The sequence below is a fragment of the Engystomops pustulosus genome, chromosome 9, assembly GCF_040894005.1.
Source record: "Engystomops pustulosus chromosome 9, aEngPut4.maternal, whole genome shotgun sequence".
Classification (NCBI taxonomy): domain Eukaryota; kingdom Metazoa; phylum Chordata; class Amphibia; order Anura; family Leptodactylidae; genus Engystomops; species Engystomops pustulosus.
In genome coordinates this window covers 61997368-62015620 of record NC_092419.1, presented here as the reverse complement: position 1 = coordinate 62015620, position 18253 = coordinate 61997368, and the positions used below count along the sequence as shown (strand labels likewise).

Genomic DNA, 18253 nt, shown 5'->3' with positions numbered 1-18253 from the left:
ATAGAGAAACTAACACATTTTCAGGTTCAAAAAGGTCAACGGAACTTGGAATTCCCAGCCAGTCTCCCATGCTGGTACTTGCCAAGCCTTAAGCTGCATTGCTGCTGCGATCTGACGAGAGCAGGCACATTCAGCTTAGAATGGCCGTTGACAGCAGCTGTTCAATTTGAACCTTCTTTTACTATCTCATAGAGAAACTAACACAATTTTCAGGTTCAAAAAGGTCAACAGAACTTGGGATTCCCAGCCAGTCCCCCATGCTGGTACTTGCCAAGCCTTAAGCTGCATTGCTGCTGCGATCTGACAAGAGCAGGCACATTCAGCTTAGAATGGCCGTTGACAACAGCTGTTCAATTTGAACCTTCTTTTGCTATCTCATAGAGAAACTAACACAATTCTCAGGTTCAAAGAGGTCAACGGAACTTGGGATTCCAAGCCAGTCTCCCATGCTGGTACTTGCCAAGCCTTAAGCTGCATTGCTGCTGCGATCTGACGAGAGCAGGCACATTCAGCTTAGAATTGCCGTTGACAGCAGCTGTTCAATTTGAACCTTCTTTTACTATCTCATAGAGAAACTAACACAATTTTCAGGTTCAAAAAGGTCAACAGAACTTGGGATTCCCAGCCAGTCTCCCATGCTGGTACTTGCCAAGCCTTAAGCTGCATCGCTGCTGCGATCTGACAAGAGCACACACATTCAGCTTAGAATGGCCGTTGACAGCAGTTGTTCAATTTGAACCTTCTTCTACTATCTCATATAGAAACTAACACAATTTTCAGGTTCAAAAAGGTCACCAGAACTTGGGATTCCAAGGCAGTCTCCCATGCTGGTACTTGCCAAGCCTTAAGCTGCATTGCTGCTGCGATCTGACGAGAGCAGGCACATTCAGCTTAGAATGGCCGTTGACAGCAGCTGTTCAATTTGAACCTTCTTTTACTATCTCATAGAGAAACTAACACATTTTCAGGTTCAAAAAGGTCAACGGAACTTGGAATTCCCAGCCAGTCTCCCATGCTGGTACTTGCCAAGCCTTACACTGCATTGCTGCTGCGATCTGACGAGAGCAGGCACATTCAGCTTAGAATGGCCGTTGACAGCAGCTGTTCAATTTGAACCTTCTTTTACTATCTCATAGAGAAACTAACACATTTTCAGGTTCAAAAAGGTCAACGGAACTTGGAATTCCCAGCCAGTCTCCCATGCTGGTACTTGCCAAGCCTTACGCTGCATTGCTGCTGCGATCTGACGAGAGCAGGCACATTCAGCTTAGAATGGCCGTTGACAGCAGCTGTTCAATTTGAACCTTCTTTTGCTATCTCATAGAGAAACTAACACAATTTTCAGGTTCAAAAAGGTCAACGGAACTTGGGATTCCCAGCCAGTCTCCCATGCTGGTACTTGCCAAGCCTTAAGCTGCAAACTGATGAGAGCAGGCACATTCAGCTTAGAATGGCCGTTGACAGCAGCTGTTCAATTTGAACCTTCTTTTACTATCTCATAGAGAAACTAACACATTTTCAGGTTCAAAAAGGTCAACCGAACTTGGAATTCCCAGCCAGTCTCCCATGCTGGTACTTGCCAAGCCTTAAGCTGCATTGCTGCTGCGATCTGACGAGAGCAGGCACATTCAGCTTAGAATGGCCGTTGACAGCAGCTGTTCAATTTGAACCTTCTTTTACTATCTCATAGAGAAAATAACACAATTTTCAGGTTAAAAAAGGTCAACAGAACTTGGGATTCCCAGCCAGTCTCCCTTGCTGGTACTTGCCAAGCCTTAAGCTGCATTGCTGCTGCGATCTGACGAGAGCAGGCACATTCAGCTTAGAATGGCCGTTGACAGCAGCTGTTCAATTTGAACCTTCTTTTGCTATCTCATAGAGAAACTAACACAATTTTCAGGTTCAAAAAGGTCAACGGAACTTGGGATTCCCAGCCAGTCTCCCATGCTGGTACTTGCCAAGCCTTAAGCTGCATTGCTGCTGCGATCTGATGAGAGCAGGCACATTCAGCTTAGAATGGCCGTTGACAGCAGCTGTTCAATTTGAACCTTCTTCTACTATCTCATATAGAAACTAACACAATTTTCAGGTTCAAAAAGGTCACCAGAACTTGGGATTCCAAGCCAGTCTCCCATGCTGGAACTTGCCAAGCCTTAAGCTGCATTGCTGCTGCGATCTGACAAGAGCAGGCACATTCAGCTTAGAATGGCCGTTGACAACAGCTGTTCAATTTGAACCTTCTTTTGCTATCTCATAGAGAAACTAACACAATTCTCAGGTTCAAAGAGGTCAACGGAACTTGGGATTCCCAGCCAGTCTCCCATGCTGGTACTTGCCAAGCCTTAAGCTGCATTGCTGCTGCGATCTGACGAGAGCAGGCACATTCAGCTTAGAATTGCCGTTGACAGCAGCTGTTCAATTTGAACCTTCTTTTACTATCTCATAGAGAAACTAACACAATTTTCAGGTTCAAAAAGGTCAACAGAACTTGGGATTCCCAGCCAGTCTCCCATGCTGGTACTTGCCAAGCCTTAAGCTGCATCGCTGCTGCGATCTGACAAGAGCACACACATTCAGCTTAGAATGGCCGTTGACAGCAGTTGTTCAATTTGAACCTTCTTCTACTATCTCATATAGAAACTAACACAATTTTCAGGTTCAAAAAGGTCACCAGAACTTGGGATTCCAAGGCAGTCTCCCATGCTGGTACTTGCCAAGCCTTAAGCTGCATTGCTGCTGCGATCTGACGAGAGCAGGCACATTCAGCTTAGAATGGCCGTTGACAGCAGCTGTTCAATTTGAACCTTCTTTTACTATCTCATAGAGAAACTAACACATTTTCAGGTTCAAAAAGGTCAACGGAACTTGGAATTCCCAGCCAGTCTCCCATGCTGGTACTTGCCAAGCCTTACACTGCATTGCTGCTGCGATCTGACGAGAGCAGGCACATTCAGCTTAGAATGGCCGTTGACAGCAGCTGTTCAATTTGAACCTTCTTTTACTATCTCATAGAGAAACTAACACATTTTCAGGTTCAAAAAGGTCAACGGAACTTGGAATTCCCAGCCAGTCTCCCATGCTGGTACTTGCCAAGCCTTACGCTGCATTGCTGCTGCGATCTGACGAGAGCAGGCACATTCAGCTTAGAATGGCCGTTGACAGCAGCTGTTCAATTTGAACCTTCTTTTGCTATCTCATAGAGAAACTAACACAATTTTCAGGTTCAAAAAGGTCAACGGAACTTGGGATTCCCAGCCAGTCTCCCATGCTGGTACTTGCCAAGCCTTAAGCTGCAAACTGATGAGAGCAGGCACATTCAGCTTAGAATGGCCGTTGACAGCAGCTGTTCAATTTGAACCTTCTTTTACTATCTCATAGAGAAACTAACACATTTTCAGGTTCAAAAAGGTCAACGGAACTTGGAATTCCCAGCCAGTCTCCCATGCTGGTACTTGCCAAGCCTTAAGCTGCATTGCTGCTGCGATCTGACGAGAGCAGGCACATTCAGCTTAGAATGGCCGTTGACAGCAGCTGTTCAATTTGAACCTTCTTTTACTATCTCATAGAGAAAATAACACAATTTTCAGGTTAAAAAAGGTCAACAGAACTTGGGATTCCCAGCCAGTCTCCCATGCTGGTACTTGCCAAGCCTTAAGCTGCATTGCTGCTGCGATCTGACGAGAGCAGGCACATTCAGCTTAGAATGGCCGTTGACAGCAGCTGTTCAATTTGAACCTTCTTTTGCTATCTCATAGAGAAACTAACACAATTTTCAGGTTCAAAAAGGTCAACGGAACTTGGGATTCCCAGCCAGTCTCCCATGCTGGTACTTGCCAAGCCTTAAGCTGCATTGCTGCTGCGATCTGACGAGAGCAGGCACATTCAGCTTAGAATTGCCGTTGACAGCAGCTGTTCAATTTGAACCTTCTTTTACTATCTCATAGAGAAACTAACACAATTTTCAGGTTCAAAAAGGTCAACAGAACTTGGGATTCCCAGCCAGTCTCCCATGCTGGTACTTGCCAAGCCTTAAGCTGCATCGCTGCTGCGATCTGACAAGAGCACACACATTCAGCTTAGAATGGCCGTTGACAGCAGTTGTTCAATTTGAACCTTCTTCTACTATCTCATATAGAAACTAACACAATTTTCAGGTTCAAAAAGGTCAACAGAACTTGGGATTCCAAGCCAGTCTCCCATGCTGGTACTTGCCAAGCCTTAAGCAGCATTGCTGCTGCGATCTGACAAGAGCAGGCACATTCTGCTTAGAATGGCCGTTGACAGCAGCTGTTCAATTTGAACCTTCTTTTACTATCTCATAGAGAAACTAACACAATTTTCAGGTTCAAAAAGGTCAACGGAACTTGGGATTCCCAGCCAGTCTCCCATGCTGGTACTTGCCAAGCCTTAAGCTGCATTGCTGCTGCGATCTGACGAGAGCAGGCACATTCAGCTTAGAATGGCCGTTGACAGCAGCTGTTCAATTTGAACCTTCTTTTACTATCTCATAGAGAAAATAACACATTTTCAGGTTCAAAAAGGTCAACGGAACTTGGAATTCCCAGCCAGTCTCCCATGCTGGTACTTGCCAAGCCTTAAGCTGCATTGCTGCTGCGATCTGACGAGAGCAGGCACATTCAGCTTAGAATGGCCGTTGACAGCAGCTGTTCAATTTGAACCTTCTTTTACTATCTCATAGAGAAACTAACACAATTTTCAGGTTAAAAAAGGTTAACAGAACTTGGGATTCCCAGCCAGTCCCCCATGCTGGTACTTGCCAAGCCTTAAGCTGCATTGCTGCTGCGATCTGACGAGAGCAGGCACATTCAGCTTAGAATGGCCGTTGACAGCAGCTGTTCAATTTGAACCTTCTTTTGCTATCTCATAGAGAAACTAACACAATTTTCAGGTTCAAAAAGGTCAACGGAACTTGGGATTCCCAGCCAGTCTCCCATGCTGGTACTTGCCAAGCCTTAAGCTGCATTGCTGCTGCGATCTGACGAGAGCAGGCACATTCAGCTTAGAATTGCCGTTGACAGCAGCTGTTCAATTTGAACCTTCTTTTACTATCTCATAGAGAAACTAACACAATTTTCAGGTTCAAAAAGGTCAACAGAACTTGGGATTCCCAGCCAGTCTCCCATGCTGGTACTTGCCAAGCCTTAAGCTGCATCGCTGCTGCGATCTGACAAGAGCACACACATTCAGCTTAGAATGGCCGTTGACAGCAGTTGTTCAATTTGAACCTTCTTCTACTATCTCATATAGAAAATAACACATTTTCAGGTTCAAAAAGGTCAACGGAACTTGGAATTCCCAGCCAGTCTCCCATGCTGGTACTTGCCAAGCCTTAAGCTGCATTGCTGCTGCGATCTGACGAGAGCAGGCACATTCAGCTTAGAATGGCCGTTGACAGCAGCTGTTCAATTTGAACCTTCTTTTACTATCTCATAGAGAAACTAACACAATTTTCAGGTTCAAAAAGGTCAACAGAACTTGGGATTCCCAGCCAGTCTCCCATGCTGGTACTTGCCAAGCCTTAAGCTGCATCGCTGCTGCGATCTGACAAGAGCACACACATTCAGCTTAGAATGGCCGTTGACAGCAGTTGTTCAATTTGAACCTTCTTCTACTATCTCATATAGAAACTAACACAATTTTCAGGTTCAAAAAGGTCACCAGAACTTGGGATTCCAAGCCAGTCTCCCATGCTGGAACTTGCCAAGCCTTAAGCTGCATTGCTGCTGCGATCTGACAAGAGCAGGCACATTCAGCTTAGAATGGCCGTTGACAGCAGCTGTTCAATTTGAACCTTCTTTTACTATCTCATAGAGAAACTAACACAATTTTCAGGTTCAAAAAGGTCAACAGAACTTGGGATTCCCAGCCAGTCTCCCATGCTGGTACTTGCCAAGCCTTAAGCTTCATTGCTGCTTCGATCTGACAAGAGCAGGCACATTCAGCTTAGAATGGCCGTTGACAGCAGCTGTTCAATTTGAACCTTCTTTTGCTATCTCATAGAGAAACTAACACAATTTTCAGGTTCAAAAAGGTCAACAGAACTTGGGATTCCCAGCCAGTCTCCCATGCTGGTACTTGCCAAGCCTTAAGCTGCATTGCTGCTGCGATCTGACAAGAGCAGGCACATTCAGCTTAGAATGGCCGTTGACAGCAGCTGTTCAATTTGAACCTTCTTTTGCTATCTCATAGAGAAACTAACACAATTTTCAGGTTCAAAAAGGTCAACAGAACTTGGGATTCCCAGCCAGTCTCCCATGCTGGTACTTGCCAAGCCTTAAGTTGCATTGCTGCTGCGATCTGACGAGAGCAGGCACATTCAGCTTAGAATGGCCATTGACAGCAGCTGTTCAATTTGAACCTTCTTTTACTATCTCATAGAGAAACTAACACAATTTTCAGGTTCAAAAAAGTCACCAGAACTTGGGATTCCCAGCCAGTCTCCCATGCTGGTACTTGCCAAGCCTTAAGCTGCATCACTGCTGCGATCTGACAAGAGCACGCACATTCAGCTTAGAATGGCCGTTGACAGCAGCTGTTCAATTTGAACCTTCTTTTACTATCTCATAGAGAAACTAACACAATTTTCAGGTTCAAAAAGGTCAACGGAACTTGGGATTCCCAGCCAGTCTCCCATGCTGGTACTTGCCAAGCCTTAAGCTGCATTGCTGCTGCGATCTGACGAGAGCAGGCACATTCAGCTTAGAATGGCCGTTGACAGCAGCATTTCAAATTGAACCTTCTTTTACTATCTCATAGAGAAACTAAAACAATTTTCAAGTTCAAAAAGGTCAACAGAACTTGGGATTTCCAGCCAGTCTTCCATGCTGGTACTTGCCAAGCCTTAAGCTGCATTGCTGCTGCGATCTGACAAGAGCACGCACATTCAGCTTAGAATGGCCGTTGACAGCAGCTGTTCAATTTGAACCTTCTTTTACTATCTCATGGAGAAACTAACACAATTTTCAGGTTCAAAAAGGTCAACAGAACTTGGGATTCCCAGCCAGTCTCCCATGCTGGTACTTGCCAAGCCTTAAGCTGCATTGCTGCTGCGATCTGACGAGAGCAGGCACATTCAGCTTAGAATGGCCGTTGAAAGCAGCTGTTCAATTTGAACCTTCTTTTGCTATCTCATAGAGAAACTAACACAATTTTCAGGTTCAAAAAGGTCAACGGAACTTGGGATTCCCAGCCAGTCTCCCATGCTGGTACTTGCCAAGCCTTAAGCTGCATTGCTGCTGCGATCTGACGAGAGCAGGCACATTCAGCTTAGAATGGCCGTTGACAGCAGCTGTTCAATTTGAACCTTCTTTTACTATCTCATAGAGAAACTAACACATTTTCAGGTTCAAAAAGGTCAACGGAACTTGGAATTCCCAGCCAGTCTCCCATGCTGGTACTTGCCAAGCCTTACGCTGCATTGCTGCTGCGATCTGACGAGAGCAGGCACATTCAGCTTAGAATGGCCGTTGACAGCAGCTGTTCAATTTGCACCTTCTTTTACTATCTCATAGAGAAACTAACACAATTTTCAGGTTCAAAAAGGTCAACGGAACTTGGGATTCCCAGCCAGTCTCCCATGCTGGTACTTGCCAAGCCTTAAGCTGCATTGCTGCTGCGATCTGACGAGAGCAGGCACATTCAGCTTAGAATGGCCGTTGACAGCAGCATTTCAAATTGAACCTTCTTTTACTATCTCATAGAGAAACTAAAACAATTTTCAAGTTCAAAAAGGTCAACAGAACTTGGGATTCCCAGCCAGTCTCCCATGCTGGTACTTGCCAAGCCTTAAGCTGCATCGCTGCTGCGATCTGACAAGAGCACGCACATTCAGCTTAGAATGGCCGTTGACAGCAGCTGTTCAATTTGAACCTTCTTTTACTATCTCATGGAGAAACTAACACAATTTTCAGGTTCAAAAAGGTCAACAGAACTTGGGATTCCCAGCCAGTCTCCCATGCTGGTACTTACCAAGCCTTAAGCTGCATTGCTGCTGCTATCTGACGAGAGCAGGCACATTCAGCTTAGAATGGACATTGACAGCAGCTGTTCAATTTGAACCTTCTTTTGCTATCTCATAGAGAAACTAACACAATTTTAAGGTTCAAAAAGGTCAACGGAACTTGGGATTCCCAGCCAGTCTCCCATGCTGGTACTTGCCAAGCCTTAAGCTGCATTGCTGCTGCGATCTGACGAGAGCAGGCACATTCAGCTTAGAATGGCCGTTGACAGCAGCTGTTCAATTTGAACCTTCTTTTGCTATCTCATAGAGAAACTAACACAATTTTCAGGTTCAAAAAGGTCAACAGAACTTGGGATTCCCAGCCAGTCTCCCATGCTGGTACTTGCCAAGCCTTAAGCTGCATTGCTGCTGCGATCTGACGAGAGCAGGCACATTCAGCTTAGAATGGCCGTTGACAGCAGCATTTCAAATTGAACCTTCTTTTACTATTTCATAGAGAAACTAAAACAATTTTCAAGTTCAAAAAGGTCAACAGAACTTGGGATTCCCAGCCAGTCTCCCATGCTGGTACTTGCCAAGCCTTAAGCTGCATCGCTGCTGCGATCTGACAAGAGCACGCACATTCAGCTTAGAATGGCCGTTGACAGCAGCTGTTCAATTTGAACCTTCTTTTACTATCTCATGGAGAAACTAACACAATTTTCAGGTTCAAAAAGGTCAACAGAACTTGGGATTCCCAGCCAGTCTCCCATGCTGGTACTTGCCAAGCCTTAAGCTGCATTGCTGCTGCGATCTGACGAGAGCAGGCACATTCAGCTTAGAATGGCCGTTGAAAGCAGCTGTTCAATTTGAACCTTCTTTTGCTATCTCATAGAGAAACTAACACAATTTTCAGGTTCAAAAAGGTCAACGGAACTTGAGATTCCCAGCCAGTCTCCCATGCTGGTACTTGCCAAGCCTTAAGCTGCATTGCTGCTGCGATCTGACGAGAGCAGGCACATTCAGCTTAGAATGGCCGTTGACAGCAGCTGTTCAATTTGAACCTTCTTTTACTATCTCATAGAGAAACTAACACATTTTCAGGTTCAAAAAGGTCAACGGAACTTGGAATTCCCAGCCAGTCTCCCATGCTGGTACTTGCCAAGCCTTACGCTGCATTGCTGCTGCGATCTGACAAGAGCAGGCACATTCAGCTTAGAATGGCCGTTGACAGCAGCTGTTCAATTTGAACCTTCTTTTACTATCTCATAGAGAAACTAACACAATTTTCAGGTTAAAAAAGGTCAACAGAAATTGGGATTCCCAGCCAGTCTCCCATGCTGGTACTTGCCAAGCCTTAAGCTGCATTGCTGCTGCGATCTGACGAGAGCAGGCACATTCAGCTTAGAATGGCCGTTGACAGCAGCTGTTCAATTTGAACCTTCTTTTGCTATCTCATAGAGAAACTAACACAATTTTCAGGTTCAAAAAGGTCAACGGAACTTGGGATTCCCAGCCAGTCTCCCATGCTGGTACTTGCCAAGCCTTAAGCTGCATTGCTGCTGCGATCTGACGAGAGCACACACATTCAGCTTAGAATGGCCGTTGACAGCAGTTGTTCAATTTGAACCTTCTTCTACTATCTCATATAGAAACTAACACAATTTTCAGGTTCAAAAAGGTCACCAGTACTTGGGATTCCAAGCCAGTCTCCCATGCTGGTACTTGCCAAGCCTTAAGCTGCATTGCTGCTGCGATCTGACAAGAGCAGGCACATTCAGCTTAGAATGGTCGTTGACAGCAGCTGTTCAATTTGAACCTTCTTTTACTATCTCATAGAGAAACTAACACAATTTTCAGGTTCAAAAAGGTCAACAGAACTTGGGATTCCCAGCCCATCTCCCATGCTGGTACTTGCCAAGCCTTAAGCTGCATTGCTGCTGCGATCTGACAAGAGCAGGCACATTCAGCTTAGAATGGCCGTTGACAGCAGTTGTTCAATTTGAACCTTCTTCTACTATCTCATATAGAAACTAACACAATTTTCAGGTTCAAAAAGGTCACCAGAACTTGGGATTCCAAGCCAGTCTCCCATGCTGGTACTTGCCAAGCCTTAAGCTGCATTGCTGCTGCGATCTGACAAGAGCAGGCACATTCAGCTTGGAATGGCCGTTGACAGCAGTTGTTCAATTTGAACCTTCTTCTACTATCTCATATAGAAACTAACACAATTTTCAGGTTCAAAAAGGTCACCAGAACTTGGGATTCCAAGCCAGTCTCCCATGCTGGTACTTGCCAAGCCTTAAGCTGCATTGCTGCTGCGATCTGACGAGAGCAGGCACATTCAGCTTAGAATGGCCGTTGACAGCAGCTGTTCAATTTGAACCTTCTTTTACTATCTCATAGAGAAACTAACACATTTTCAGGTTCAAAAAGGTCAACGGAACTTGGAATTCCCAGCCAGTCTCCCATGCTGGTACTTGCCAAGCCTTACGCTGCATTGCTGCTGCGATCTGACAAGAGCAGGCACATTCAGCTTAGAATGGCCGTTGACAGCAGCTGTTCAATTTGAACCTTCTTTTGCTATCTCATAGAGAAACTAACACAATTTTCAGGTTCAAAAAGGTCAACGGAACTTGGGATTCCCAGCCAGTCTCCCATGCTGGTACTTGCCAAGCCTTAAGCTGCATTGCTGCTGCGATCTGATGAGAGCAGGCACATTCAGCTTAGAATGGCCGTTGACAGCAGCTGTTCAATTTGAACCTTCTTTTACTATCTCATAGAGAAACTAACACATTTTCAGGTTCAAAAAGGTCAACGGAACTTGGAATTCCCAGCCAGTCTCCCATGCTGGTACTTGCCAAGCCTTAAGCTGCATTGCTGCTGCGATCTGACGAGAGCAGGCACATTCAGCTTAGAATGGCCGTTGACAGCAGCTGTTCAATTTGAACCTTCTTTTACTATCTCATAGAGAAACTAACACAATTTTCAGGTTCAAAAAGGTCAACAGAACTTGGGATTCCCAGCCAGTCTCCCATGCTGGTACTTGCCAAGCCTTAAGCTGCATCGCTGCTGCGATCTGACAAGAGCACACACATTCAGCTTAGAATGGCCGTTGACAGCAGTTGTTCAATTTGAACCTTCTTCTACTATCTCATATAGAAACTAACACAATTTTCAGGTTCAAAAAGGTCACCAGAACTTGGGATTCCAAGCCAGTCTCCCATGCTGGTACTTGCCAAGCCTTAAGCTGCATTGCTGCTGCGATCTGACAAGAGCAGGCACATTCAGCTTAGAATGGCCGTTGACAGCAGCTGTTCAATTTGAACCTTCTTTTACTATCTCATAGAGAAACTAACACAATTTTCAGGTTCAAAAAGGTCAACAGAACTTGGGATTCCCAGCCAGTCTCCCATGCTGGTACTTGCCAAGCCTTAAGCTGCATTGCTGCTGCGATCTGACAAGAGCAGGCACATTCAGCTTAGAATGGCCGTTGACAGCAGCTGTTCAATTTGAACCTTCTTTTGCTATCTCATAGAGAAACTAACACAATTTTCAGGTTCAAAAAGGTCAACGGAACTTGGGATTCCCAGCCAGTCTCCCATGCTGGTACTTGCCAAGCCTTAAGCTGCATTGCTGCTGCGATCTGACGAGAGCAGGCACATTCAGCTTAGAATGGCCGTTGACAGCAGCTGTTCAATTTGAACCTTCTTTTACTATCTCATAGAGAAACTAACACAATTTTCAGGTTCAAAAAGGTCAACAGAACTTGGGATTCCCAGCCAGTCCCCCATGCTGGTACTTGCCAAGCCTTAAGCTGCATTGCTGCTGCGATCTGACGAGAGCAGGCACATTCAGCTTAGAATGGCCGTTGACAGCAGCTGTTCAATTTGAACCTTCTTTTGCTATCTCATAGAGAAACTAACACAATTCTCAGGTTCAAAGAGGTCAACGGAACTTGGGATTCCCAGCCAGTCTCCCATGCTGGTACTTGCCAAGCCTTAAGCTGCATTGCTGCTGCGATCTGACGAGAGCAGGCACATTCAGCTTAGAATTGCCGTTGACAGCAGTTGTTCAATTTGAACCTTCTTCTACTATCTCATATAGAAACTAACACAATTTTCAGGTTCAAAAAGGTCACCAGAACTTGGGATTCCAAGGCAGTCTCCCATGCTGGTACTTGCCAAGCCTTAAGCTGCATTGCTGCTGCGATCTGACGAGAGCAGGCACATTCAGCTTAGAATGGCCGTTGACAGCAGCTGTTCAATTTGAACCTTCTTTTACTATCTCATAGAGAAACTAACACATTTTCAGGTTCAAAAAGGTCAACGGATTTTGGAATTCCCAGCCAGTCTCCCATGCTGGTACTTGCTAAGCCTTACACTGCATTGCTGCTGCGATCTGACGAGAGCAGGCACATTCAGCTTAGAATGGCCGTTGACAGCAGCTGTTCAATTTGAACCTTCTTTTACTATCTCATAGAGAAACTAACACATTTTCAGGTTCAAAAAGGTCAACGGAACTTGGAATTCCCAGCCAGTCTCCCATGCTGGTACTTGCCAAGCCTTACGCTGCATTGCTGCTGCGATCTGACGAGAGCAGGCACATTCAGCTTAGAATGGCCGTTGACAGCAGCTGTTCAATTTGAACCTTCTTTTGCTATCTCATAGAGAAACTAACACAATTTTCAGGTTCAAAAAGGTCAACGGAACTTGGGATTCCCAGCCAGTCTCCCATGCTGGTACTTGCCAAGCCTTAAGCTGCATTGCTGCTGCAAACTGATGAGAGCAGGCACATTCAGCTTAGAATGGCCGTTGACAGCAGCTGTTCAATTTGAACCTTCTTTTACTATCTCATAGAGAAACTAACACATTTTCAGGTTCAAAAAGGTCAACGGAACTTGGAATTCCCAGCCAGTCTCCCATGCTGGTACTTGCCAAGCCTTAAGCTGCATTGCTGCTGCGATCTGACGAGAGCAGGCACATTCAGCTTAGAATGGCCGTTGACAGCAGCTGTTCAATTTGAACCTTCTTTTACTATCTCATAGAGAAACTAACACATTTTCAGGTTCAAAAAGGTCAACGGAACTTGGAATTCCCAGCCAGTCTCCCATGCTGGTACTTGCCAAGCCTTAAGCTGCATTGCTGCTGCGATCTGACGAGAGCAGGCACATTCAGCTTAGAATGGCCGTTGACAGCAGCTGTTCAATTTGAACCTTCTTTTACTATCTCATAGAGAAACTAACACAATTTTCAGGTTCAAAAAGGTCAACAGAACTTGGGATTCCCAGCCAGTCTCCCATGCTGGTACTTGCCAAGCCTTAAGCTGCATCGCTGCTGCGATCTGACAAGAGCACACACATTCAGCTTAGAATGGCCGTTGACAGCAGTTGTTCAATTTGAACCTTCTTCTACTATCTCATATAGAAACTAACACAATTTTCAGGTTCAAAAAGGTCACCAGAACTTGGGATTCCAAGCCAGTCTCCCATGCTGGTACTTGCCAAGCCTTAAGCTGCATTGCTGCTGCGATCTGACAAGAGCAGGCACATTCAGCTTAGAATGGCCGTTGACAGCAGCTGTTCAATTTGAACCTTCTTTTACTATCTCATAGAGAAACTAACACAATTTTCAGGTTCAAAAAGGTCAACAGAACTTGGGATTCCCAGCCAGTCTCCCATGCTGGTACTTGCCAAGCCTTAAGCTGCATTGCTGCTGCGATCTGACAAGAGCAGGCACATTCAGCTTAGAATGGCCGTTGACAGCAGCTGTTCAATTTGAACCTTCTTTTGCTATCTCATAGAGAAACTAACACAATTTTCAGGTTCAAAAAGGTCAACAGAACTTGGGATTCCCAGCCAGTCTCCCATGCTGGTACTTGCCAAGCCTTAAGCTGCATTGCTGCTGCGATCTGACGAGAGCAGGCACATTCAGCTTAGAATGGCCGTTGACAGCAGCTGTTCAATTTGAACCTTCTTTTACTATCTCATAGAGAAACTAACACATTTTCAGGTTCAAAAAGGTCAACGGAACTTGGAATTCCCAGCCAGTCTCCCATGCTGGTACTTGCCAAGCCTTAAGCTGCATTGCTGCTGCGATCTGACGAGAGCAGGCACATTCAGCTTAGAATGGCCGTTGACAGCAGCTGTTCAATTTGAACCTTCTTTTACTATCTCATAGAGAAACTAACACAATTTTCAGGTTCAAAAAGGTCAACAGAACTTGGGATTCCCAGCCAGTCCCCCATGCTGGTACTTGCCAAGCCTTAAGCTGCATTGCTGCTGCGATCTGACAAGAGCAGGCACATTCAGCTTAGAATGGCCGTTGACAACAGCTGTTCAATTTGAACCTTCTTTTGCTATCTCATAGAGAAACTAACACAATTCTCAGGTTCAAAGAGGTCAACGGAACTTGGGATTCCAAGCCAGTCTCCCATGCTGGTACTTGCCAAGCCTTAAGCTGCATTGCTGCTGCGATCTGACGAGAGCAGGCACATTCAGCTTAGAATTGCCGTTGACAGCAGCTGTTCAATTTGAACCTTCTTTTACTATCTCATAGAGAAACTAACACAATTTTCAGGTTCAAAAAGGTCAACAGAACTTGGGATTCCCAGCCAGTCTCCCATGCTGGTACTTGCCAAGCCTTAAGCTGCATCGCTGCTGCGATCTGACAAGAGCACACACATTCAGCTTAGAATGGCCGTTGACAGCAGTTGTTCAATTTGAACCTTCTTCTACTATCTCATATAGAAACTAACACAATTTTCAGGTTCAAAAAGGTCACCAGAACTTGGGATTCCAAGGCAGTCTCCCATGCTGGTACTTGCCAAGCCTTAAGCTGCATTGCTGCTGCGATCTGACGAGAGCACACACATTCAGCTTAGAATGGCCGTTGACAGCAGCTGTTCAATTTGAACCTTCTTTTACTATCTCATAGAGAAACTAACACATTTTCAGGTTCAAAAAGGTCAACGGAACTTGGAATTCCCAGCCAGTCTCCCATGCTGGTACTTGCCAAGCCTTACACTGCATTGCTGCTGCGATCTGACGAGAGCAGGCACATTCAGCTTAGAATGGCCGTTGACAGCAGCTGTTCAATTTGAACCTTCTTTTACTATCTCATAGAGAAACTAACACATTTTCAGGTTCAAAAAGGTCAACGGAACTTGGAATTCCCAGCCAGTCTCCCATGCTGGTACTTGCCAAGCCTTACGCTGCATTGCTGCTGCGATCTGACGAGAGCAGGCACATTCAGCTTAGAATGGCCGTTGACAGCAGCTGTTCAATTTGAACCTTCTTTTGCTATCTCATAGAGAAACTAACACAATTTTCAGGTTCAAAAAGGTCAACGGAACTTGGGATTCCCAGCCAGTCTCCCATGCTGGTACTTGCCAAGCCTTAAGCTGCAAACTGATGAGAGCAGGCACATTCAGCTTAGAATGGCCGTTGACAGCAGCTGTTCAATTTGAACCTTCTTTTACTATCTCAAAGAGAAACTAACACATTTTCAGGTTCAAAAAGGTCAACCGAACTTGGAATTCCCAGCCAGTCTCCCATGCTGGTACTTGCCAAGCCTTAAGCTGCATTGCTGCTGCGATCTGACGAGAGCAGGCACATTCAGCTTAGAATGGCCGTTGACAGCAGCTGTTCAATTTGAACCTTCTTTTACTATCTCATAGAGAAAATAACACAATTTTCAGGTTAAAAAAGGTCAACAGAACTTGGGATTCCCAGCCAGTCTCCCTTGCTGGTACTTGCCAAGCCTTAAGCTGCATTGCTGCTGCGATCTGACGAGAGCAGGCACATTCAGCTTAGAATGGCCGTTGACAGCAGCTGTTCAATTTGAACCTTCTTTTGCTATCTCATAGAGAAACTAACACAATTTTCAGGTTCAAAAAGGTCAACGGAACTTGGGATTCCCAGCCAGTCTCCCATGCTGGTACTTGCCAAGCCTTAAGCTGCATTGCTGCTGCGATCTGACGAGAGCAGGCACATTCAGCTTAGAATTGCCGTTGACAGCAGCTGTTCAATTTGAACCTTCTTTTACTATCTCATAGAGAAACTAACACAATTTTCAGGTTCAAAAAGGTCAACGGAACTTGGGATTCCCAGCCAGTCTCCCATGCTGGTACTTGCCAAGCCTTAAGCTGCATTGCTGCTGCGATCTGATGAGAGCAGGCACATTCAGCTTAGAATGGCCGTTGACAGCAGCTGTTCAATTTGAACCTTCTTCTACTATCTCATATAGAAACTAACACAATTTTCAGGTTCAAAAAGGTCACCAGAACTTGGGATTCCAAGCCAGTCTCCCATGCTGGAACTTGCCAAGCCTTAAGCTGCATTGCTGCTGCGATCTGACAAGAGCAGGCACATTCAGCTTAGAATGGCCGTTGACAACAGCTGTTCAATTTGAACCTTCTTTTGCTATCTCATAGAGAAACTAACACAATTCTCAGGTTCAAAGAGGTCAACGGAACTTGGGATTCCCAGCCAGTCTCCCATGCTGGTACTTGCCAAGCCTTAAGCTGCATTGCTGCTGCGATCTGACGAGAGCAGGCACATTCAGCTTAGAATTGCCGTTGACAGCAGCTGTTCAATTTGAACCTTCTTTTACTATCTCATAGAGAAACTAACACAATTTTCAGGTTCAAAAAGGTCAACAGAACTTGGGATTCCCAGCCAGTCTCCCATGCTGGTACTTGCCAAGCCTTAAGCTGCATCGCTGCTGCGATCTGACAAGAGCACACACATTCAGCTTAGAATGGCCGTTGACAGCAGTTGTTCAATTTGAACCTTCTTCTACTATCTCATATAGAAACTAACACAATTTTCAGGTTCAAAAAGGTCAACAGAACTTGGGATTCCAAGGCAGTCTCCCATGCTGGTACTTGCCAAGCCTTAAGCTGCATTGCTGCTGCGATCTGACGAGAGCAGGCACATTCAGCTTAGAATGGCCGTTGACAGCAGCTGTTCAATTTGAACCTTCTTTTACTATCTCATAGAGAAACTAACACATTTTCAGGTTCAAAAAGGTCAACGGAACTTGGAATTCCCAGCCAGTCTCCCATGCTGGTACTTGCCAAGCCTTACACTGCATTGCTGCTGCGATCTGACGAGAGCAGGCACATTCAGCTTAGAATGGCCGTTGACAGCAGCTGTTCAATTTGAACCTTCTTTTACTATCTCATAGAGAAACTAACACATTTTCAGGTTCAAAAAGGTCAACGGAACTTGGAATTCCCAGCCAGTCTCCCATGCTGGTACTTGCCAAGCCTTACGCTGCATTGCTGCTGCGATCTGACGAGAGCAGGCACATTCAGCTTAGAATGGCCGTGGACAGCAGCTGTTCAATTTGAACCTTCTTTTGCTATCTCATAGAGAAACTAACACAATTTTCAGGTTCAAAAAGGTCAACGGAACTTGGGATTCCCAGCCAGTCTCCCATGCTGGTACTTGCCAAGCCTTAAGCTGCAAACTGATGAGAGCAGGCACATTCAGCTTAGAATGGCCGTTGACAGCAGCTGTTCAATTTGAACCTTCTTTTACTATCTCATAGAGAAACTAACACATTTTCAGGTTCAAAAAGGTCAACGGAACTTGGAATTCCCAGCCAGTCTCCCATGCTGGTACTTGCCAAGCCTTAAGCTGCATTGCTGCTGCGATCTGACGAGAGCAGGCACATTCAGCTTAGAATGGCCGTTGACAGCAGCTGTTCAATTTGAACCTTCTTTTACTATCTCATAGAGAAAATAACACAATTTTCAGGTTAAAAAAGGTCAACAGAACTTGGGATTCCCAGCCAGTCTCCCATGCTGGTACTTGCCAAGCCTTAAGCTGCATTGCTGCTGCGATCTGACGAGAGCAGGCACATTCAGCTTAGAATGGCCGTTGACAGCAGCTGTTCAATTTGAACCTTCTTTTGCTATCTCATAGAGAAACTAACACAATTTTCAGGTTCAAAAAGGTCAACGGAACTTGGGATTCCCAGCCAGTCTCCCATGCTGGTACTTGCCAAGCCTTAAGCTGCATTGCTGCTGCGATCTGACGAGAGCAGGCACATTCAGCTTAGAATTGCCGTTGACAGCAGCTGTTCAATTTGAACCTTCTTTTACTATCTCATAGAGAAACTAACACAATTTTCAGGTTCAAAAAGGTCAACAGAACTTGGGATTCCCAGCCAGTCTCCCATGCTGGTACTTGCCAAGCCTTAAGCTGCATCGCTGCTGCGATCTGACAAGAGCACACACATTCAGCTTAGAATGGCCGTTGACAGCAGTTGTTCAATTTGAACCTTC

At 45.3% G+C, this 18253-nt stretch overlaps 69 pseudogenes; all 69 read right to left on the bottom strand.

Annotated features, from left to right (window-relative positions):
* Window positions 1–33: 33 nt before the first annotated feature.
* LOC140081806 (5S ribosomal RNA) lies at window positions 34–152 on the bottom strand (annotated as a pseudogene).
* A 70-nt stretch (window positions 153–222) lies between these two features.
* Window positions 223–341, bottom strand: LOC140092004 (5S ribosomal RNA; annotated as a pseudogene).
* A 70-nt stretch (window positions 342–411) lies between these two features.
* LOC140091856 (5S ribosomal RNA) lies at window positions 412–530 on the bottom strand (annotated as a pseudogene).
* Window positions 531–789: 259 nt separating this feature from the next.
* LOC140093699 (5S ribosomal RNA) lies at window positions 790–908 on the bottom strand (annotated as a pseudogene).
* Window positions 909–977: 69 nt separating this feature from the next.
* Window positions 978–1096, bottom strand: LOC140092786 (5S ribosomal RNA; annotated as a pseudogene).
* A 69-nt stretch (window positions 1097–1165) lies between these two features.
* On the bottom strand, window positions 1166–1284 carry LOC140087579 (5S ribosomal RNA; annotated as a pseudogene).
* Window positions 1285–1531: 247 nt separating this feature from the next.
* Window positions 1532–1650, bottom strand: LOC140089299 (5S ribosomal RNA; annotated as a pseudogene).
* A 70-nt stretch (window positions 1651–1720) lies between these two features.
* LOC140087810 (5S ribosomal RNA) lies at window positions 1721–1839 on the bottom strand (annotated as a pseudogene).
* A 70-nt stretch (window positions 1840–1909) lies between these two features.
* LOC140095662 (5S ribosomal RNA) lies at window positions 1910–2028 on the bottom strand (annotated as a pseudogene).
* Window positions 2029–2287: 259 nt separating this feature from the next.
* Window positions 2288–2406, bottom strand: LOC140083858 (5S ribosomal RNA; annotated as a pseudogene).
* Window positions 2407–2665: 259 nt separating this feature from the next.
* Window positions 2666–2784, bottom strand: LOC140093697 (5S ribosomal RNA; annotated as a pseudogene).
* A 69-nt stretch (window positions 2785–2853) lies between these two features.
* LOC140092785 (5S ribosomal RNA) lies at window positions 2854–2972 on the bottom strand (annotated as a pseudogene).
* Window positions 2973–3041: 69 nt separating this feature from the next.
* LOC140087578 (5S ribosomal RNA) lies at window positions 3042–3160 on the bottom strand (annotated as a pseudogene).
* Window positions 3161–3407: 247 nt separating this feature from the next.
* On the bottom strand, window positions 3408–3526 carry LOC140081795 (5S ribosomal RNA; annotated as a pseudogene).
* A 70-nt stretch (window positions 3527–3596) lies between these two features.
* On the bottom strand, window positions 3597–3715 carry LOC140078883 (5S ribosomal RNA; annotated as a pseudogene).
* Window positions 3716–3785: 70 nt separating this feature from the next.
* On the bottom strand, window positions 3786–3904 carry LOC140083857 (5S ribosomal RNA; annotated as a pseudogene).
* Window positions 3905–4163: 259 nt separating this feature from the next.
* Window positions 4164–4282, bottom strand: LOC140097448 (5S ribosomal RNA; annotated as a pseudogene).
* A 70-nt stretch (window positions 4283–4352) lies between these two features.
* Window positions 4353–4471, bottom strand: LOC140089105 (5S ribosomal RNA; annotated as a pseudogene).
* Window positions 4472–4540: 69 nt separating this feature from the next.
* LOC140081783 (5S ribosomal RNA) lies at window positions 4541–4659 on the bottom strand (annotated as a pseudogene).
* Window positions 4660–4729: 70 nt separating this feature from the next.
* On the bottom strand, window positions 4730–4848 carry LOC140090817 (5S ribosomal RNA; annotated as a pseudogene).
* Window positions 4849–4918: 70 nt separating this feature from the next.
* LOC140083856 (5S ribosomal RNA) lies at window positions 4919–5037 on the bottom strand (annotated as a pseudogene).
* A 258-nt stretch (window positions 5038–5295) lies between these two features.
* Window positions 5296–5414, bottom strand: LOC140081772 (5S ribosomal RNA; annotated as a pseudogene).
* Window positions 5415–6051: 637 nt separating this feature from the next.
* Window positions 6052–6170, bottom strand: LOC140090941 (5S ribosomal RNA; annotated as a pseudogene).
* A 70-nt stretch (window positions 6171–6240) lies between these two features.
* LOC140093769 (5S ribosomal RNA) lies at window positions 6241–6359 on the bottom strand (annotated as a pseudogene).
* Window positions 6360–6618: 259 nt separating this feature from the next.
* Window positions 6619–6737, bottom strand: LOC140089093 (5S ribosomal RNA; annotated as a pseudogene).
* Window positions 6738–6996: 259 nt separating this feature from the next.
* LOC140086387 (5S ribosomal RNA) lies at window positions 6997–7115 on the bottom strand (annotated as a pseudogene).
* Window positions 7116–7185: 70 nt separating this feature from the next.
* LOC140089081 (5S ribosomal RNA) lies at window positions 7186–7304 on the bottom strand (annotated as a pseudogene).
* Window positions 7305–7373: 69 nt separating this feature from the next.
* Window positions 7374–7492, bottom strand: LOC140087577 (5S ribosomal RNA; annotated as a pseudogene).
* A 70-nt stretch (window positions 7493–7562) lies between these two features.
* LOC140089069 (5S ribosomal RNA) lies at window positions 7563–7681 on the bottom strand (annotated as a pseudogene).
* Window positions 7682–7751: 70 nt separating this feature from the next.
* LOC140097104 (5S ribosomal RNA) lies at window positions 7752–7870 on the bottom strand (annotated as a pseudogene).
* A 259-nt stretch (window positions 7871–8129) lies between these two features.
* LOC140089057 (5S ribosomal RNA) lies at window positions 8130–8248 on the bottom strand (annotated as a pseudogene).
* A 70-nt stretch (window positions 8249–8318) lies between these two features.
* LOC140078882 (5S ribosomal RNA) lies at window positions 8319–8437 on the bottom strand (annotated as a pseudogene).
* Window positions 8438–8507: 70 nt separating this feature from the next.
* On the bottom strand, window positions 8508–8626 carry LOC140097103 (5S ribosomal RNA; annotated as a pseudogene).
* A 70-nt stretch (window positions 8627–8696) lies between these two features.
* On the bottom strand, window positions 8697–8815 carry LOC140086385 (5S ribosomal RNA; annotated as a pseudogene).
* A 70-nt stretch (window positions 8816–8885) lies between these two features.
* LOC140083005 (5S ribosomal RNA) lies at window positions 8886–9004 on the bottom strand (annotated as a pseudogene).
* Window positions 9005–9073: 69 nt separating this feature from the next.
* On the bottom strand, window positions 9074–9192 carry LOC140096598 (5S ribosomal RNA; annotated as a pseudogene).
* Window positions 9193–9262: 70 nt separating this feature from the next.
* On the bottom strand, window positions 9263–9381 carry LOC140094364 (5S ribosomal RNA; annotated as a pseudogene).
* Window positions 9382–9451: 70 nt separating this feature from the next.
* Window positions 9452–9570, bottom strand: LOC140095461 (5S ribosomal RNA; annotated as a pseudogene).
* Window positions 9571–10207: 637 nt separating this feature from the next.
* LOC140097925 (5S ribosomal RNA) lies at window positions 10208–10326 on the bottom strand (annotated as a pseudogene).
* A 69-nt stretch (window positions 10327–10395) lies between these two features.
* On the bottom strand, window positions 10396–10514 carry LOC140096597 (5S ribosomal RNA; annotated as a pseudogene).
* A 70-nt stretch (window positions 10515–10584) lies between these two features.
* On the bottom strand, window positions 10585–10703 carry LOC140095540 (5S ribosomal RNA; annotated as a pseudogene).
* Window positions 10704–10772: 69 nt separating this feature from the next.
* LOC140081761 (5S ribosomal RNA) lies at window positions 10773–10891 on the bottom strand (annotated as a pseudogene).
* Window positions 10892–11339: 448 nt separating this feature from the next.
* On the bottom strand, window positions 11340–11458 carry LOC140090940 (5S ribosomal RNA; annotated as a pseudogene).
* A 70-nt stretch (window positions 11459–11528) lies between these two features.
* On the bottom strand, window positions 11529–11647 carry LOC140089045 (5S ribosomal RNA; annotated as a pseudogene).
* A 70-nt stretch (window positions 11648–11717) lies between these two features.
* On the bottom strand, window positions 11718–11836 carry LOC140082055 (5S ribosomal RNA; annotated as a pseudogene).
* Window positions 11837–11906: 70 nt separating this feature from the next.
* Window positions 11907–12025, bottom strand: LOC140083855 (5S ribosomal RNA; annotated as a pseudogene).
* Window positions 12026–12095: 70 nt separating this feature from the next.
* On the bottom strand, window positions 12096–12214 carry LOC140093696 (5S ribosomal RNA; annotated as a pseudogene).
* Window positions 12215–12471: 257 nt separating this feature from the next.
* Window positions 12472–12590, bottom strand: LOC140087576 (5S ribosomal RNA; annotated as a pseudogene).
* Window positions 12591–12660: 70 nt separating this feature from the next.
* Window positions 12661–12779, bottom strand: LOC140093930 (5S ribosomal RNA; annotated as a pseudogene).
* A 69-nt stretch (window positions 12780–12848) lies between these two features.
* LOC140081748 (5S ribosomal RNA) lies at window positions 12849–12967 on the bottom strand (annotated as a pseudogene).
* A 69-nt stretch (window positions 12968–13036) lies between these two features.
* On the bottom strand, window positions 13037–13155 carry LOC140081737 (5S ribosomal RNA; annotated as a pseudogene).
* Window positions 13156–13603: 448 nt separating this feature from the next.
* LOC140090939 (5S ribosomal RNA) lies at window positions 13604–13722 on the bottom strand (annotated as a pseudogene).
* A 70-nt stretch (window positions 13723–13792) lies between these two features.
* Window positions 13793–13911, bottom strand: LOC140078880 (5S ribosomal RNA; annotated as a pseudogene).
* A 69-nt stretch (window positions 13912–13980) lies between these two features.
* Window positions 13981–14099, bottom strand: LOC140081726 (5S ribosomal RNA; annotated as a pseudogene).
* Window positions 14100–14169: 70 nt separating this feature from the next.
* Window positions 14170–14288, bottom strand: LOC140092003 (5S ribosomal RNA; annotated as a pseudogene).
* Window positions 14289–14358: 70 nt separating this feature from the next.
* Window positions 14359–14477, bottom strand: LOC140091854 (5S ribosomal RNA; annotated as a pseudogene).
* Window positions 14478–14924: 447 nt separating this feature from the next.
* Window positions 14925–15043, bottom strand: LOC140092784 (5S ribosomal RNA; annotated as a pseudogene).
* A 69-nt stretch (window positions 15044–15112) lies between these two features.
* LOC140087575 (5S ribosomal RNA) lies at window positions 15113–15231 on the bottom strand (annotated as a pseudogene).
* Window positions 15232–15478: 247 nt separating this feature from the next.
* On the bottom strand, window positions 15479–15597 carry LOC140089298 (5S ribosomal RNA; annotated as a pseudogene).
* Window positions 15598–15667: 70 nt separating this feature from the next.
* LOC140087809 (5S ribosomal RNA) lies at window positions 15668–15786 on the bottom strand (annotated as a pseudogene).
* Window positions 15787–15856: 70 nt separating this feature from the next.
* On the bottom strand, window positions 15857–15975 carry LOC140083854 (5S ribosomal RNA; annotated as a pseudogene).
* A 70-nt stretch (window positions 15976–16045) lies between these two features.
* On the bottom strand, window positions 16046–16164 carry LOC140095416 (5S ribosomal RNA; annotated as a pseudogene).
* A 259-nt stretch (window positions 16165–16423) lies between these two features.
* On the bottom strand, window positions 16424–16542 carry LOC140083853 (5S ribosomal RNA; annotated as a pseudogene).
* A 259-nt stretch (window positions 16543–16801) lies between these two features.
* Window positions 16802–16920, bottom strand: LOC140081723 (5S ribosomal RNA; annotated as a pseudogene).
* A 69-nt stretch (window positions 16921–16989) lies between these two features.
* LOC140092781 (5S ribosomal RNA) lies at window positions 16990–17108 on the bottom strand (annotated as a pseudogene).
* Window positions 17109–17177: 69 nt separating this feature from the next.
* Window positions 17178–17296, bottom strand: LOC140095443 (5S ribosomal RNA; annotated as a pseudogene).
* A 247-nt stretch (window positions 17297–17543) lies between these two features.
* Window positions 17544–17662, bottom strand: LOC140081715 (5S ribosomal RNA; annotated as a pseudogene).
* A 70-nt stretch (window positions 17663–17732) lies between these two features.
* Window positions 17733–17851, bottom strand: LOC140078879 (5S ribosomal RNA; annotated as a pseudogene).
* A 70-nt stretch (window positions 17852–17921) lies between these two features.
* Window positions 17922–18040, bottom strand: LOC140083852 (5S ribosomal RNA; annotated as a pseudogene).
* Between the last annotated feature and the right edge of the window lie 213 nt (window positions 18041–18253).